The sequence below is a fragment of the Poeciliopsis prolifica genome, unplaced genomic scaffold (genome assembly GCF_027474105.1).
Source record: "Poeciliopsis prolifica strain line A6 unplaced genomic scaffold, Auburn_PproV2 SCAFFOLD319, whole genome shotgun sequence".
Classification (NCBI taxonomy): domain Eukaryota; kingdom Metazoa; phylum Chordata; class Actinopteri; order Cyprinodontiformes; family Poeciliidae; genus Poeciliopsis; species Poeciliopsis prolifica.
Genome location: NW_026562694.1, coordinates 1 through 18,924, shown reverse-complemented (window position 1 = coordinate 18,924; position 18,924 = coordinate 1). Strand labels below are relative to the sequence as shown.

The following is an 18,924-nucleotide window of genomic DNA, read 5'->3' as shown; positions in this document are numbered from 1 at the left end:
TACAGAAGCAGATTTTTGTTTCTTCCAAACCAACTCGAGTCAACATTGTTACTCTTTTTTTTTTTTTTTTTTTTTTTTGTATTTTGTTCCAATATTATCAATATCACCGAGGTGTTATTAATGCACAAACTAATTCTGCCACAGAATGTCATGGGTATTTGAAATGTTGTATTGTATGAAAATATACACATAATATTTTATTTATTTTTTTTTTTGGGAAGAAGACAATGTTTTTCTACTCAAAAACAGATGACTCAACTTTTAGGTGAACTTCATCATCAAAAACCTAAAATAAAATGACTTTAGACATAAAATGGATTTTTTTTTTAAAGTATCGTTTTAGCGGCTCTTGTGAATAGCTCTTAACCCTCCTCTTGTCTTCGGGTCATTTTGACCCGAAGACAAGAGGAGGTTATTCTTATTTTTTTCGTCAAGTTCACATTTGAATTGCTCCAGCAGAAAATTCCATCTGAGTTGTGAACACTGTAGGTCTGATTCAGGACTGTTAGATTTCAAGTTTCTGTATGCAGTTGCAATTAAAAAATGTTTTATAAGGGCTTGTCCTCGGGTCATGTCAACCCGAGGGCAACAGGAGGGGGGGGGAAATTTGAAAAGATATCAGTTTTACGGAGATCAGTGATGCCATTCCATACTGTTTGCCTGTCCAGCTGTAATTTCCTTAGTCTTCCGGTCAGTCTGACCTGAGGCCTGGGTTTGGTTATCTTTATTTCTTTTGTAAAGTTCACATTTGGATTGCTTGAGCCTAAACTTCCCCCTGAGTTGTGCACACCATAGTTCTGATGCAGGACTGTTAGATTAAAGTTTCTGTATGCAGCTGCAATTGAAAAACATATTTTTTAAGGGCTTGTCCTCGGTCGACATAAGCCGAGGACAACAGGAGGGTTAAATGAACAGATCTTGATGAGTTGGTTCCCTTAAAAGGGTCATAAGTTCCATCACTAATAACAATGATTCTGTAATTTATGTTTAAAAAGTCCACATGTAAATACGAACCAAAAGCACTGTATTATTACACCATTACCAGTAATGTGCTTCTCACATTATTCTCTTAGTAAATAGGAGTAGCATACCCCAGCATGACGCATGAATCTCTCATCTAGTTTATTAAACTTCTATATATCTTCTAATTCTCCTGAGAGTTAATGGCAACCTGGACTATACCTTTACAGTAACATAAATATTGACAGATACTAACTGTAATTTCTCTGCTATCTACTTTCACACCACAATGAGTTGACAACAGCTTATTCTTGCTGGGTATAAAGGATCTGATGTGTATCTATGGCAGTCATTGCAGTAGAGGAATACACCTAGGAAGACTTGATGACATATCACAAGGCAACATAAAGACAAAATGGAATGAAGAAACATTGCGCAGGTTGAGTGAATTTTATAAAAGACACAAATTAACCTAATATGAGGAAATTTGAATACAGAAACAAGCCAGATAAAACACACCATGGCTAACAACTTAACCTAGGAATGTCTTGGTACAAGACAGTTACATTAAAAACTATTTCAATATGCAAAAACAAATACAACAAATACATTAATAAATACAAGGGTATGGATAACCATTGCAAAAAGACAGAAGAGTGTAATCATACCTCTGAGAATCCTTCCAGTTCTCCAAAAGCCTCAGTAAAATCACTCAAACTTTTCTTCAGAGTCTGGTCAGCAGGCAGCGTGTTGTCATTGTAAGATGATACAAACTTAAAGTCACTGGTTCTAGATCCTGTTGTCAGGTAGGCATCATAATTGTAGGTGCTGCGTAAAGTTCCTGTTCCGTCAACATCTGAGTAATTAGGAGGAAGATAAGCTCCTGGAATGGCTACTGCTCCATCAAACAACAGTCTGGGTTTTTCTTCTACGACAAAACCTCACACCAAGGATGATGATGATGAAGGTCAGAAAGAAGGTGGACACAGAAACCAGGGCTATGATCAGATAAGAGGTCAGCTTGGAGTTTTTCTCATCATAAGAAATGTCTTTCAGTTCTGGCACTTCAGCCAAGTTATCAGAAATCAGTAAATACATTGAACAGGTGGCAGACAGAGAGGGCTGTCCATTATCTTTCACTGCAACAATCAGGTTCTGTTTCATGCTGTCAGATTCTGAAATGTCCCGCTGTGTCCTTATTTCTCTCTGTGTAGATCAATATTGAAAAGTCCAGGATCTGTGGCTTTGACTATATGATAGGACAGCCAGGCGTTCTGTCCAGAGTCTGCGTCCACTGCTATCACTTTGGACACCAGAGACCCTCCATGTGCAGCTTTAGGGACCAGCTCAGTCATGAAGGAGCTGCCCTCTGGTGCTGGATACAGTATCTGAGGAGTTGTCATTCACATCAGATATGAACACACTGACAGTCACGTTGCTGCTGAGAGGAGGAGAACCATTGTCTCTGGCCATCACTTGGACTTTGAAACTCCTGAACTGTTCATAGTCAAATGACCTCACAGCGTGGATCACTCCTGTGTCTCCATTAACAGATAGATAGGAGGACACCGAGGCACCGTTCACCTCACCAGGTAACAGAGAATAAATCACTGTACCGTTTTGTCTCCAGTCAGGATCTCGAGCAGAAACAGTACATAAGAGGAGCCAGGTTTGTTATTTTCACTAACATATGTGCTGTAGGACTGTTCCTCAAACACAGGAGGATTGTCATTAATGTCAGCTACAGACAACTGAATAGTTTTAGAGGAGGACAGAGTGGAGAGCCCTCATCAGTGGCAATAATTGTAATGTTGTAATCAGATACTAATTCACGGTCCAGTTGTCCTGTGGTCACTAGAGAATAATAGTTTTTTATAGAAGGAATCAACTTAAAAGGGACATTTTCCTGGATGGAGCAGCGAACCTGCCGGTTATTCTCAGAGTCTCTGTCCTGTACATTAATGATTCCCACCTCTGTACCAGATGGAGTGTCTTCTGGTATTTGATTGGTCAGTGATTTCAGACTAACTAAAGGGGCGTTGTCGTTCACATCAGTGATAGAAATAATGACCTTAGCATAGGATGACAAGCCTAAACCATCTTTTGCTTTAATACGTATTTCATATGATGCAGTAACTTCATAATCTACAGCATCAATTAAACGTATTTCCCCAATTTTGCGGTCAATCGAGAATTTCTTTCTCACATCGTCATTAACATTCCCAAAATCATAAGTCACATCTCCATTCACTCCCTCATCTGCATCAGTTGCGCTCACTGTTATCACTACAGTACCTATAGGAGAGTTTTCAGGCAGACTGGCTTTATAAACGGCCTGGCTAAACACTGGGGCGTTATCATTAGCATCCAGTACAGTTACATGTATGACCACTGTACCTGATCTCTGAGGAGATCCGCCATCTAGAGCTGAAAGGAGTAAATTCATTTCCTTCTGTTTTTCTCGATCAAGCTCTTTATCTAAAACAAGCTCCACTGTGTTTCCATTAGCAGCCAGAATAAAATGTTCGTTCTTTTCTAGGCTATACTGCTGAACTGAATTTTGTCCTACATCCGCATCGCTCGCCTCCTCGATCACAAAGCGAGCTCCCCTTGCTGCCAATTCATGAATTTCAAAACTGATCATTTTTTCGTTGAACTGCGGAGAGTTATCATTAACATCTTGAACATGGAGGCTAATTCGATGCAGCTCCAGAGGATTTTCCAGAATGAGCTCCTGTTTTAAGACACATGAAGCCTTTTCGCCACAAAGCTCCTCACGGTCAATCCTCTCCGCCACAATCAGCTCTCCCCGCTCAACGTTGATGTCACAGTAACGTTTATCACTCCCTTCGGTGTCAATTCGGGCTCTTCTGGTGGACAGCGCTCCTGTCTGGAGCCCGAGATCCTTGGCGATATTTCCAATAACTGATCCTGGTTTCATTTCCTCCGGGAAAGAATAGCTCATGTCTCCATGCGCGACGTTGATCCAAAAAATGGATAAAAAATATCCCGACGACAGAACAATGGCGCATATAGAATTCATCGTTGGGTAATTTCAGTCAATATTAAGAATCAGTGAATGATGAAGTAAATATACTCAGTTCAAGCACAAACACCAGCAACCTCACAAATCAGCGATATTCCTCCTCTGCTAGACAGGAGCAGCGTGATGAAGACACGTAAAAGGAGTGACCGTACTCAATATAATACTTGTCCTGTTTTATAGCGCCACCCTGGGGTCATGCTTAAGAAAAAAACTTTCAAATAGTCAAATATATTCAGTGTGTCCAAGAATATAGAAAATATACAGTTCATCTTTACTATTCTGAACAATAGATGGCTTGATAAAAACAACAATAACATATTTGGTCAACACTTTGAAGCAGCTGTGGCATTAAAAGTTCAAATTTAATGCAGAACTGATTTTTTAATGCATGCTCTAAGTTTCACTCTTAACCACGAATATTTTCAATACTGTTTTTTGTCAGAAATTTCACATTAAACGGTTGTGGATTAAATTTTGTAGGTCAACAGTTTAATCACATCTCGTCTGGACAGCAGCAATTATTCTATCTTCAATTTCCCTCATACATTCACTCGGAAACTGCATTTCATTCCAAATGCAGTTTTCTTTGTGATATCCAGAAATCCATCCACCATTTCACCATTTCTCCTTTCTTTAGCAATTCCACAGGATTCCAATCAGATTCTGCCCTGAATTCGAGTCCTGCTTTACATTTTGCAGGACTCCTTCATAATGTATTTGTCTGGCCTCCTCCACATGAACTCTCCCTCTCGGTCTTTTAATTCAGCCTCCTCTGTAACCCTCAATGACTCCTGCTCTTCTGACACAATGGTGTACAAGGCCTCAACATGATTTTCATCTCATCTCTGACATTCCCTCCTTTCAGGACTGAGAAACATTGACACTCTCCTTTCAAATTCCAGCTGAAAATGCATCAATTCAAACAAGAAATTTCACTTTAATTGATCAAAAGTGTTCCCTCATTTTGCTCACTAAAATTTCCTTTATGTTTTCTCTAAAGATTTTCTTACACTACTTAGATTTTTATGTCAGGTAAACTTGTGTGATCTGAAAGATGCCTTTTAAAAACAATGCTTAATTATTGTTAAAAGACTATAGAGCACAAAATTGTACTAGGTAGTATTTAAGGGAGCAGCATTTTTTTACATTTCACGGTTGACATGTAGGTACTCAACATATATTAAGATAAACAAATATATATGCTAGATGTAAAGGGATGATTTCTGAATTTAGAATGATGTCAAGAAACAAGAGCTCACTACGGTAATGACAAAGGTACAAAGTAAAACATCAAATAAACTGATGTTGATACATTAAAATGAAAGTTAAAATGGAATTAAAAAGTGACAAAAGAAAAAAATCATTAATAACAAAATTGAAAATAAAAAAACGTATATTCTTTTCAGAAAGTTGGATTCAACTTATAATCCAGTAACCAAGAAAACAAATGGAATAAGATAAAATCAAATGAATGAATACATGCCAATTAATCAAGTTTGCATTTCAGCTTATCTTTGCAAGGCCTGGAAGATGTGATACATTACTACAGCGTTAGATGAATGTACCTTTAAATATTTGTTTGCATATCACAAGACAACATAAAATGAAACTGATAACACAAGTTTGCACAGAACGAGTAGATTTGATGAAGGAGACAACAAAACCTAACTATGAACAAAAAGATTGAAGATACAGTAGAGCAGACCGAGAAAATAATTAAATCTAGGATAGCTTTGGTTCAAGAAAAGGGAGGTAGGAACTATTTCAATATGCCAAGCAAGTACAAAAATTAGAAAGTAATTATGAGAGTATGGAGGACGGGGTGAATGAAAAACTGGCTGAAGAGTGTCATCATACCTCTAAGCATCCTTCCAGTTCTCCAAAAGCCTCAGTAAAATCACTCAAACTTTTCTTCAAGGTCTGGTCAGCAGGCAGCGTGTTGTCATTGTAAGATGATACAAACTTAAAGTCACTGGTTCTGGATCCTGTTGTCAGGTAGGCATCATAATTGTAGGTGCTGCGTAAAGTTCCTGTTCCGTCAACATCTGAGTAATTAGGAGGAAGATAAGCTCCTGGAATGGCTACTGCTCCATCAAACAACAGTCTGGGTTTTCTTCTGCGACAAAACCTCACACCAAGGATGATGATGATAAAGGTCAGAAAGAAGGTGGACACAGAAACCAGGGCAATGATCAGATAAGAGGTCAGCTTGGAGTTTTTCTCATCATAAGAAATGTCTTTCAGTTCTGGCACTTCAGCCAAGTTATCAGAAATCAGTAAATACATTGAACAGGTGGCAGACAGAGAGGGCTGTCCATTATCTTTCACTGCAACAATCAGGTTCTGTTTCATGCTGTCAGATTCTGAAATGTCCCGCTGGGTCCTGATTTCTCCACTGTGTAGATCAATATTGAAAAGTCCAGAATCTGTGGCTTTGACTATATAGGACAGCCAGGCGTTCTGTCCAGAGTCTGCGTCCACTGCTATCACTTTGGACACCAGAGACCCTCCATGTGCAGCTTTAGGGACCAGCTCAGTCATGAAGGAGCTGCCCTCTGGTGCTGGATACAGTATCTGAGGAGAGTTGTCATTCACATCAGATATGAACACACTGACAGTCACGTTGCTGCAGAGAGGAGGAGAACCATTGTCTCTGGCCATCACTTGGACTTTGAAACTCCTGAACTGTTCATAGTCAAATGACCTCACAGCGTGGATCACTCCTGTGTCTCCATTAACAGATAGATAGGAGGACACCGACCGTTCACCTCACCAGGTAACAGAGAATAATCACTGTACCGTTTTGTCTCCAGTCAGGATCTCGAGCAGAAACAGTACATAAAGAGGAGCCAGGTTTGTTATTTTCACTAACATATGCGCTGTAGGACTGTTCCTCAAACACAGGAGGGTTGTCATTAATGTCAGCTACAGACAACTGAATAGTTTTAGAGGAGGACAGAGGTGGAGAGCCCTCATCAGTGGCAATAATTGTAATGTTGTAATCAGATACTAATTCACGGTCCAGTTGTCCTGTGGTCACCAGAGAATAATAGTTTTTAATTGAGGGAATCAACTTAAAAGGGACATTTTCCTGGATGGAGCAGTGAACCTGTCCATTATTCTCAGAGTCTCTGTCCTGTACATTAATGATTCCCACCTCTGTACCAGATGGAGTGTCTTCTGGTATTTGATTGGTCAGTGATTTCAGACTAACTAAAGGTTCGTTGTCATTCACATCAGTTATAGAAAGGATAACCTTAGCATAGGATGACTTCCCCAGACCATCTTTTGCTTTAATACGTATTTCATATGATGTTGTAACTTCATAATCTACAGGCTCAGTTACACGTATTTCCCCAATTTTGCGGTCAACTGTGAATTTTTTTTTAACATCCTCATTAATGTGAGCAAAATCATAAGTCACATCTCCATTCACTCCCTCATCTGCATCAGTTGCGCTCACTGTTATCACTACAGTACCTATAGGAGAGTTTTCAGGCAGACTGGCTTTATAAACGGCCTGGCTAAACACTGGGGCGTTATCATTAGCATCCAGTACAGTTACATGTATGACCACTGTACCTGATCTCTGAGGAGATCCGCCATCTAGAGCTGAAAGGAGTAAATTCATTTCCTTTTGTTTTTCTCGATCAAGTTCTTTATCTAAAACAAGCTCCACTGTGTTTCCATTAGCAGCCAGAATAAAATGTTCGTTCTTTTCTAGGCTATACTGCTGAACTGAATTTTGTCCTACATCCGCATCGTGCGCCTCCTCGATTAAAAAATGAGCTCCCCTCACTGCCAATTCATGAATTTCTAGGTTGGTTAATTCCTCATCAAACTGCGGAGAGTTATCATTTATATCTTGAACATGGAGGCTAATTCGATGCAGCTCCAGAGGATTTTCCAGAACCAGCTCCTGTTTTAAGATACATGAAGCCTTTTCGCCACAAAGCTCCTCACGGTCAATCCTCTCCGCCACAATCAGCTCTCCGCTCTTCACGTTTATGTCACAATAACGTCTATCAGTCCCCTCGGTGTCAATTCGGGCTCTTCTGGTGGACAGCGCTCCTGTCTGCAGCCCGAGATCCTTGGCGATATTTCCAATAACTGATCCTGGTTTCATTTCCTCCGGGAAAGAATAGCTCATGTCTCCATGCGCAATTTGCAGCAGGAAAAACGAACAGCTCCACGTCAGAAGGACAAATATGTTCAATCCATTTTTTGAAAAATCGGTGTAAAATATGCGATGCTATATATTTTATCAGTCAACGTAGGTTAGTAGTGACAAGATATGGAAAAAAAGCGACCCGCAAATTATTCGCACTGTCTTTATCCGCAACAGCTCAACGGCGCATGAAACAAGTCAACAAAAGAACAGACACATATTTAAGGCTGGTGCACAGCGACATCTTGAGTTCAGCTGAACAACATAAACGGTATGAAAAACTAACTTTTTATTAGGCTTATCGTCAATTCTAATTATATTTTCAGCAATAACTTAACGTCAACCTTTTTCACACTGAACTCATCATGTTTTTCTTGTTTTACTTGCTGAAAACATTCATTCACCATGAGAAACTTTGGTCTTTCATTGTTCTTCGTGCTGCAATAAAGGTATTTGACACTCCCTTTGCCTTTCTTTAATCCTGACCAGTCCTCAGTTAGATCCAAAAATGCAAGCTTAACATATGAACAAGAAATTGAACAGTAATGAGAAGTTTTGATCTGTATTATGTTGTCCAACTCCTGCTGCAGATTCTGAAGTGTTTCTGATTTTTTGAAAGCTTTTTAACATGTTAAAATTATGTCAAGCATTTAGACACTCACACTCTATTCTGCTTAAATCAACGTGTGAGATTTATTGTTTGTCTTTCAGGAGGGTCAAAAGATTTACAGACCTTTTTTTTTTTTTCTAGCAAGATTGCAGTATACATAAGGACAACATCCATGTGTTTTAGAAACATAAGCTCCATTACCAAACCCTGTCTAGCTAACTCTCCAGGTGCATAACATGTCATAAAATGAATAGCCTCTCCTACTTTTCTGGTGATTTCATTATGGTTTTAAGATGAAGATTTCTACTAAGTTCAAATGTATGGATGTATGGATACATTTCGATTGAAAAGAAATCATCTGCTTTAACAATAAGCGTCATACAAACACATACTTCATAAATAATGGATATGAAAGAGTAGCTAGAGAGAAAAGAAGTTTGCAACTCATGGGTAACACTGAGCCTGTGGTTAGATGGTGTTTGGATGGATTTGCCTCACCAATTTTGGACTTTTACACGTTAAGCTAACTAAAGGTTTTATCTCGCTTTTAATTGTGACTTTACAAAAATAAAAAATTATGGTCTTTTATCATTTTTGCCAGGAAACACTTTCTATTTAATGGCTTATAGCAGATGGACCAAAAGGAGCTATGGACTCACCAGGAATAAAATATAAGATCTGCTCAGTGACAAAGACAAAAAATAACAAAATATACATCTCAAATACCAAAAAAAAAAAAAAATCAGTTGCAAACAGAAAGAAACCATAATCAACAAGATGTATTCCCTTGAGGAAAAGTAAGCCGCCTCAAAAATTGCTATCAAATGCAGGAAAAATACCACACCTGTGGCATACCAAAAGATCCTGGGATTTTGCTCTGAAGGATATTTCTTTGTGATGATAAAAAGTCCAGCTGCGCAGCGGTAGTCAAAATCATTTATGCAGAATAAATGAAAAAAAAAAAAACTAAAAGAAAACCTGAGTGCCTCACTATTTAAAACTAAATAAAGACACATGCCTGGTTTATGTGCTGGGCAGATGTAAATGTACACAAACAGACTATAACCTGGCCAAGGATGAAAACCTAAACCAGTCCTTACATATTACACTTTAAATCTTTGTCTTTCCAATGCATCAAGATGAACCACAACAGCAACAATTATTTAAGATTAAAGCAGACTCCGAAACAAAGTCCAGAGCAGAACTTTTATAATTCCTTTCCCATTAAAAAGTTGGAGACTTTTAAAAACAACAATGCAATTGCTAATGGAAGCCTTTAATACAATAAATTGACCATGGTTAAACATATCTATGTATATAAAAACAACTAACTGGAACAGATGTTTGAACAGCAATTATGAAGTTTTTATAAAACTACATCAGCTACAAGGTAATATCAGCATTGACCTTAAGAACAGAAGACCCACAATTAAAACATTTCAAATTTAACAGCTTAAAAGAATAATATTGAAATTTTAAGATTGCCATAAATATCACATTGTATCACAAAAGCCTTCTATACATCTAAGCTAAAGAAGTGGATGCATGATATAGAATTTGAAAAAAAGTGTTAAAAAAGCTGAGCCACAGAATATGCAATAGAATAACAATAATATTATTATAAACACCAATGAGTTCAAATGCGGTTAATTGTGATCACATATGACACAAAGAAACAAGATGATTCAATGATAACATCATCCAAAAAAGTAAAAACAAAATGTGCCAAAGAGAAATCATTGTATTTCAGCACCAAGGACAGAGAAGAACAGGACGAACACAAACATGTGTGTTGGTTGAGACGTAAAACAAAAGCAATTGAATCGCTGAAAACAAGTGCAGAAAAAGTAATTGTTAATAAATTTTAATTAAAATAGGTTCATACCTCTTGAGAATTGTCACTATCGCCAAAAACAATGGAAAACTCTGTTGGACTTTTCTTCAAGGTCTGGTCAGCAGGCAGCGTGTTGTCATTGTAAGATGATACAAACTTAAAGTCACTGGTTCTAGATCCTGTTGTCAGGTAGGCATCATAATTGGAAATGCTACGCAAGGTCCCAGTGGGGTCAATGTCTGCATAATTAGGAGGAAAATAAGGCCCAGGAACTGCAACTGTTCCATCAAACAACAGTCTGGGCTTTCTCCTGTGACAAAACCTCACACCCAGGATGATGATGATGAAGGTCAGAAAAAAGGTGGAGACAGAAACCAGGGCGATGATCAGATAAGAGGTCAACTTGGAGTTTTTCTCATCATAAGAAATGTCCTTCAGTTCTGGCACTTCAGCCAAGTTATCAGAAATCAGTAATACATTGAACAGGTGGCAGACAGAGAGGGCTGTCCATTATCTTTCACTGCAACAATCAGGTTCTGTTTCATGCTGTCAGATTCTGAAATGTCCCGCTGGGTCCTGATTTCTCCACTGTGCAGATCAATACGGAAAAGTCCAAAATCTGTGGCTTTGACTATATGATAGGACAGCCAGGCGTTCTGTCCAGAGTCTGCGTCCACTGCTATCACTTTGGACACCAGAGACCCTCCATGTGCAGCTTTAGGGACCAGCTCAGTCATGAAGGAGCTGCCCTCTGGTGCTGGATACAGTATCTGAGGAGAGTTGTCATTCACATCAGATATGAACACACTGACAGTCACGTTGCTGCTGAGAGGAGGAGAACCATTGTCTCTGGCCATCACTTGGACTTTGAAACTCCTGAACTGTTCATAGTCTAATGACCTCACAGTGTGGATCACTCCTGTGTCTCCATTAACAGATAGATAGGAGGACACCGAGGCACCGTTCACCTCACCAGGTAACAGAGAATAAATCACTGTACCGTTTTGTCTCCAGTCAGGATCTCGAGCAGAACAGTACATAAAGAGGAGCCAGGTTTGTTATTTTCACTAACATATGCGCTGTAGGACTGTTCCTCAAACACAGGGGGGTTGTCATTGATGTCATCTACAGACAACTGAATAGTTTTTAGAGGAGGACAGAGGTGGAGAGCCCTCATCAGTGGCAGTGATTGTAATGTTGTAATCAGATACTAATTCACGGTCCAGTTGTCCTGTTGTCACTAAAGAATAATAGTTTTTTATAGAAGGAATCAACTTAAAAGGGATTTTCCTGGATGGAGCAGCGAACTTGTCGGTTATTCTCAGAGTCTCTGTCCTGTACATTAATGATCCCCACCTCTGTACCAGATGGAGTGTCTTCTGGTATTTGATTGCTCAGTGATTTCAGACTAACTAAAGGGGCGTTGTCATTCACATCAGTGATAGAAATAATGACCTTAGCATAGGATGAAAGTCCAAAACCATCTTTTGCTTTAATACGCATCTCATAAGATGTTGAAACTTCATGGTCAACCGCAGCACTTAAGCGTATTTCACCGTTTTTACTATCAATGTTAAATATTTTCATTACTTCATTGGTAACATGTCCAAAATCATAAGTCACGTCTCCATTCACTCCCTCATCTGCATCAGTTGCGCTCACTGTTATCACTACAGTACCTATAGGAGAGTTTTCAGGCAGACTGGCTTTATAAACGGCCTGGCTAAACACTGGGGCGTTATCATTAGCATCCAGTACAGTTACATGTATGACCACTGTACCTGATCTCTGAGGAGATCCGCCATCTAGAGCTGAAAGGAGTAAATTCATTTCCTTCTGTTTTTCTCGATCAAGTTCTTTATCTAAAACAAGCTCCACTGTGTTTCCATTAGCAGCCAGAATAATGTTCGTTCTTTTCTAGGCTATACTGCTGAACTGAATTTTGTCCTACATCCGCGTCGTGCGCCTCCTCGATCACAAAGCGAGCTCCCTTTACTGCCGATTCATGAATTTCTGACGTTATAAGTCGTCCTTAAACTGCGGAGAGTTATCATTTACATCTTGAACATGGAGGCTGATCCGATGCAGCTCCAGAGGATTTTCCAGAACGAGCTCCTGTTTTAAGACACATGAAGCCTTTTCGCCACAAAGCTCCTCACGATCAATCCTCTCCGCCACAATCAGCTCTCCGCTCTCGCGTTGATGTCACAGTAACGTTTATCACTCTCGGTGTCAATTCGGGCTCTTCTGGTGGACAGCGCTCCTGTCTGCAGCCCGAGATCCTTGGCGATATTTTCCAATAACTGATCCTGGTTTCATTTCCTCCGGGAAAGAATAGCTCATGTCTCCATGCGCGACGTGCAGAAGAAAAAATGCGTAGCAGCTCCACGACAAAAAAACTTTTCTTTGCAAATCCATTTTCAAATATCAGGTGTAAGTCGGGCAACGTTTCACATCAATCACTTTCTCATGAAGATATAAAACCAAAATCTACACCACAGCTTATCCCCTGCACCGTCATTGTTCACAGCTCAAAGGCGCATCGACTGCGAGTCGACAAAGGAGAGAGTTCACATTTAAGACTGGTATGTAGCGACATCTTGAGTTCATGCAGAAACGGTCACCGACATATTTTCAATTCAAGTTCAGCTTCTACACATGCAAACCTTCCACAGTTTTCATCTTACATTAAGTTGCCTTTCAGAAAATGTTTTCCACTTCCATTCACACTCCACCATAGGAGATCAAATCATATCTTTCTCTCAGCCAACTGCTCTAACTCCTGGGAAAATGAAATTTGAGGCAAAGGAAAACTGTTTGATACAAAGATACAGACGGCCACCATATATCAAGACACTATACTGCAGCACCAAATGACATCTATTCACCTTGTCCATCATATAGCACTGCACAAGATTGCACCGCTGAAAATCTCTCTTCAGCAGAGAAGACAGCAGGCATGATTCACACCAATATTACAACATATTTGACAGCTGGGTTGATAATTTCTGTGGATGCAAAACAAAATCATGAACTTAAGCCTGAATGAATACTTTCTGTTTGACATAGGAAAATGGAACTCAGTAGATTGTTATTTTCAGACAAATTGTCTGAAATTTGTGTTTCGTGGAAAGAAGAAGTCTGGACCAGACACCTGCAGAGTTTTTTTTTAACTCTCAGAATAGATGATTGATGTGTAAACTTCTGTCTATAAGAAGTTTGCTTGTACTCCTAGTTTTTGCTCTCAGCTGTTCTGAGAGACTTCACAAAGCTGTTTCGGCTTTTTTGAATATTAAATGACAAAATGCATTTTGTTGTTCTTGATTCACTCCACTTAATTTCATCAGTGTCTAATCTCAAATAAATTACTTAATCTCCATGAAATTTCTTTGACAACTGATGCCAGTCTTCTTATAGATCCACAAATGCCAGAGTAACATAGCATCATCAAAGTGAAAAGCAACTCAGTGCAAAAGTATGATTTGTCCACAGCAACTCAATAATTGTATGTAATTCCCATCAAAGTTTATGTAAATTTCTAACTTTTTCCACACGATACTAAAACTTTCAAAGCTCTGCTGTGAATTTATCAATGACTCTACTCAGTTTTGTAAAAAGATAAGGTTTCATTTACAAAATGCTGCAGGTCTTAGTACCACATCAATCAAAAAGGCATGAGTAAAAAAAAATCTGCTCTGTAGACACAAAAGTTCTGTCAAAGTATTATTTTTTATTAGCTCTGTTAAAGCATTCTGTCTTAATTTTTGTTATAATCTATGACTAACATATTTTTTAGCGATCACAAAAGACAGGAAGTCCAGTTTTTAACATCCTACTATTCAATAAAAAATATGTTAGCAATTACTAAAGTAAAAAAAAAAACTATTGAAAGTCATATCCATTACTCCCAATGCTACTTCTTGTTCAGGCTAATCATTTTAAATCAAATGTATATCTTTGAAACATGGCGGCAACTTACAGTTCAAAGCATGTGAAGAGCAACAGGTAACCGTTTTCCTTAGAATATAGTACATTTCTGAACAGGCATAATATAAGAAGAAAATAGCTATGCTATCAAAAATAAATAAATAAAGGATCTGACGTGTCCACTGAAAGATATAAAAAATATAGAATATGACTCAGTCAGACTCTGACACGACAATCAGAAAAATCTGTGCTATCAAAGAAGAGGAAAAAGCCTCAAAGCGTGCTTTGACAGTAAGAATGAGAGAAAGCCTCACCTAAACTTAAAGGAACATGCACTTTATTTCTAAGTTCCTATGTCAGCAGTGAAACTCAGCATGAGCTTTTAAACTCTAATTGAAATTTACTTATAAGATGAAAAAAAAAGAGAAAACAGTAAGCTAATATCTCTTTAAAAAATGACTTACATATGAGTGTTTGATCTGCTCTGATGGAATACACAAAAGAAACAAAAAGCTTATCTGGCAAATTAACGCAATCCTTTTGATACAGATGATGTAGCATCTTCTAACTTTTTATCCACACTAGAAGGAAAGACAAAGTCCTCAAAGAAGATTGACATTGAGCTTTGAGTCTTGGAAATTAATTGGATATTTTTACCATCAATAAGTTGTGGACTGAGTCATTGGCAAAAAAAATTCAACCCTCTCCAGGCAGATGTTACAGATTTGCAACAGTTCAGTGCTACATGGCTAGTCTTTGCAAGTAATTTGAGCCTGAGAGGGTTAAAAATACAAAGTTAATGGTGATTATATGAGTAAGTAGCTTGATCTTGATTGTAGGATTAAAGTGTTATAAAATTCAATCACAAAGACAATCATAAAGATGAATTGGCACAATCTACATTTTCAATATTTTCGAGAAAAGAAGGGTGGACACAGAATACCTTCTCAAACATTAGAGTTTTAAAATAATATCTATAAGTGACAAAAAGTTTTATGGAATAAAATGAACTAATGAATTACAGAGGGAAGGAGAAGAATTAGAATTGTTTCTGTGAAATACTTCAGTAGAGGTGTTTCATTTATTGGTACATGTAGGAAAGCATAATTATTTCCAAATTACAACTAAAAAAATGCTTTGACACGCAGATAACGAACACATTATTTCCAAATCAAAGTTAAATTGTGGCTGAAAACAAAACTATAGTTCATACCTCTGGGGAATCATCACAGACTCCAAACACATCAGCAAAATCTGTTGGACTTTTCTTCAAGGTCTGGTCAGCAGGCAGCGTGTTGTCATTGTAAGATGATACAAACTTAAGTCACTGGTTCTGGATCCTGTTGTCAGGTAGGCATCATAATTGTAGGTGCTGCGTAAAGTTCCTGTTCCATCAACATCTGCATAATTAGGAGGAAGATAAGCTCCTGGAATGGCTACTGCTCCATCAAACAACAGTCTGGGTTTTCTTCTGCGACAAAATCTCACACCAAGGATGATGATGATGAAGGTCAGAAAGAAGGTGGAGACAGAAACCAGGGCGATGATCAGATAAGAGGTCAGCTTGGAGTTTTTCTCATCATAAGAAATGTCTTCAGTTCTGGCACTTCAGCCAAGTTATCAGAAATCAGTAAATACATTGAACAGGTGGCAGACAGAGAGGGCTGTCCATTATCTTTCACTGCAACAATCAGGTTCTGTTTCATGCTGTCAGATTCTGAAATGTCCCGCTGGGTCCTGATTTCTCCACTGTGTAGATCAATAGTGAAAAGTCCAGGATCTGTGGCTTTGACTATATGATAGGACAGCCAGGCGTTCTGTCCAGAGTCTGCGTCCACTGCTATCACTTTGGACACCAGAGACCCTCCATGTGCAGCTTTAGGGACCAGCTCAGTCATGAAGGAGCTGCCCTCTGGTGCTGGATACAGTATCTGAGGAGAGTTGTCATTCACATCAGATATGAACACACTGACAGTCACGTTGCTGCTGAGAGGAGGAGAACCATTGTCTCTGGCCATCACTTGGACTTTGAAACTCCTGAACTGTTCATAGTCAAATGACCTCACAGCGTGGATCACTCCTGTGTCTCCATTAACAGATAGATAGGAGGACACCGAGGCACCGTTCACCTCACCAGGTAACAGAGAATAAATCACTGTACCGTTTTGTCTCCAGTCAGGATCTCGAGCAGAAACAGTACATAAAGAGGAGCCAGGTTTGTTATTTTCACTAACATATGCGCTGTAGGACTGTTCCTCAAACACAGGAGGATTGTCATTGATGTCAGCTACAGACAACTGAATAGTTTTAGAGGAGGACAGAGGTGGAGAGCCCTCATCAGTGGCAATGATTGTAATGTTGTAATCAGATACTAATTCACGGTCCAATTGTCCTGTGGTCACCAGAGAATAATAGTTTTTAATTGAGGGAATCAACTTAAAAGGGACATTTTCCTGGATGGAGCAGCGAACCTGTCGGTTATTCTCAGAGTCTCTGTCCTGTACATTAATAATCCCCACCTCTGTACCAGATGGAGTGTCTTCTGGTATTTGATTGGTCAATGATTTCAGACTAACTATAGGGGCGTTGTCATTCACATCAGTGATAGAAAATGACTTTAGCATAAGATGACAAGCCTAGACCATCTTTTGCTTTAACGCGTATTTCATATGATGTTGTAACTTCATAGTCTACAGTATCCATTACACGTATTTCCCCTTTCTTACTACCAATACTGAATATTTTCATAACTTCGTCAGTAACATGTCCAAAATCATAAGTCACATCTCCATTCACTCCCTCATCTGCATCAGTTGCGCTCACTGTTATCACTACAGTACCTATAGGAGAGTTTTCAGGCAGACTGGCTTTATAAACGGCCTGGCTAAACACTGGGGCGTTATCATTAGCATCCAGTACAGTTACATGTATGACCACTGTACCTGATCTCTGAGGAGATCCGCCATCTAGAGCTGAAAGGAGTAAATTCATTTCCTTTTTCTCGATCAAGCTCTTTATCTAAAACAAGCTCCACTGTGTTTCCATTAGCAGCCAGAATAAAATGTTCGTTCTTTTCTAGGCTATACTGCTGAACTGAATTTTGTCCTACATCCGCGTCGTGCGCCTCCTCGACTAAAAAGCGAGCTCCCCTGTCTGCCGATTCACGAATTTCTAAGTCTATTTTACTCTTAAATACTGGTGAGTTATCATTGATATCTTGAATATGAAGGCTAATTCGATGCAGCTCCAGAGGATCCTCCAAAACGAGCTCCTGTTTTAGGACACATGAAGCCTTTTTGCCACAAAGGCCTTCACGATCAATCCTCTCTGTCACCATCAGCGCTCCGTTTCTCAGGTTGATGTCACAGTAACGTTTATCACTCCCTTCGGTGTCAATTCGGGCTCTTCTGGTGGACAGCGCTCCTGTCTGCAGCCCGAGATCCTTGGCGATATTTCCAATAACTGATCCTCGTTTCATCTCCTCCGGGAAAGAATAACTCTGTTCTCCATGCGCGACGTGCAGAAGAAAAAAAGAGACGCAAACCAGCGACGGAAAGATTTCCATTGTTAAACCCGTTTTCAAATGTTAGTTCTGAAAGGGTTTATGTCGTAGTTCCTCAAATATGACCGAATGACATTAAATGACGAAATGCGTCAATTCAGCGATCCTGCTTTTAATGTAGAGCAGCTCCACGGCGCAAATCCGGGAAGTTAACAAAGGAAGGAGGGATGATGATATTTTAGGCTAGTATATAGCGACATCTTGAGCTCAGTGGAGCAACATTATTCGCCTGTAATCAATGCAAAAAAATCAACCTGACTTTTCTCTCTTTTTTTTTTTGGTAAACTTTAAACAATTTTCCTTTTAATACACATGACAAATCAATAAAGGTTTGTCTTGGAAAACCTGCATCTTAATGGGTTTACGTCTCCCCTTACTATGCAAGTGTAGAAATCTTTAAGGTCTTATATTTTAAGCAATGGTTACCATAAAATTCATTAAAGACTTTACAGTTTTTTTAACGTGTTCATACAACTCGTCACAATAAAGTACTGCAAAAATACAAGTAAAATCTAACATATTACCCAGTTCGTAAAGGGAAACTGTACTACAAATGAAAGTTCTTGTTTTGTAGAGTTTAAACAGATGTATTATCATGTAACTCATGCAGGATTGCACAGTTGTATTTACTCTGTTCATAAAGTAGCACCAGTAAAATACTGTAATATTGCAAAGTAAAACACAACATGTTATCCAGTAAGTATAGGAAAACTAACTGTAGGCCAGTATTTTCTCAGATTTTAAAGAGACACTGCATGTAACTCTCAAAAATTTGTATACTGTTTTAAGTTAACCAGTTCATGAACTAGAAATAATA

General features: G+C 38.8%; 1 pseudogene; it reads right to left on the bottom strand.

The window, feature by feature from the left end:
- Positions 1-1,622: 1,622 nt before the first annotated feature.
- On the bottom strand, positions 1,623-18,167 carry LOC129357838 (protocadherin Fat 3-like; annotated as a pseudogene).
- Positions 18,168-18,924: the final 757 nt, after the last annotated feature.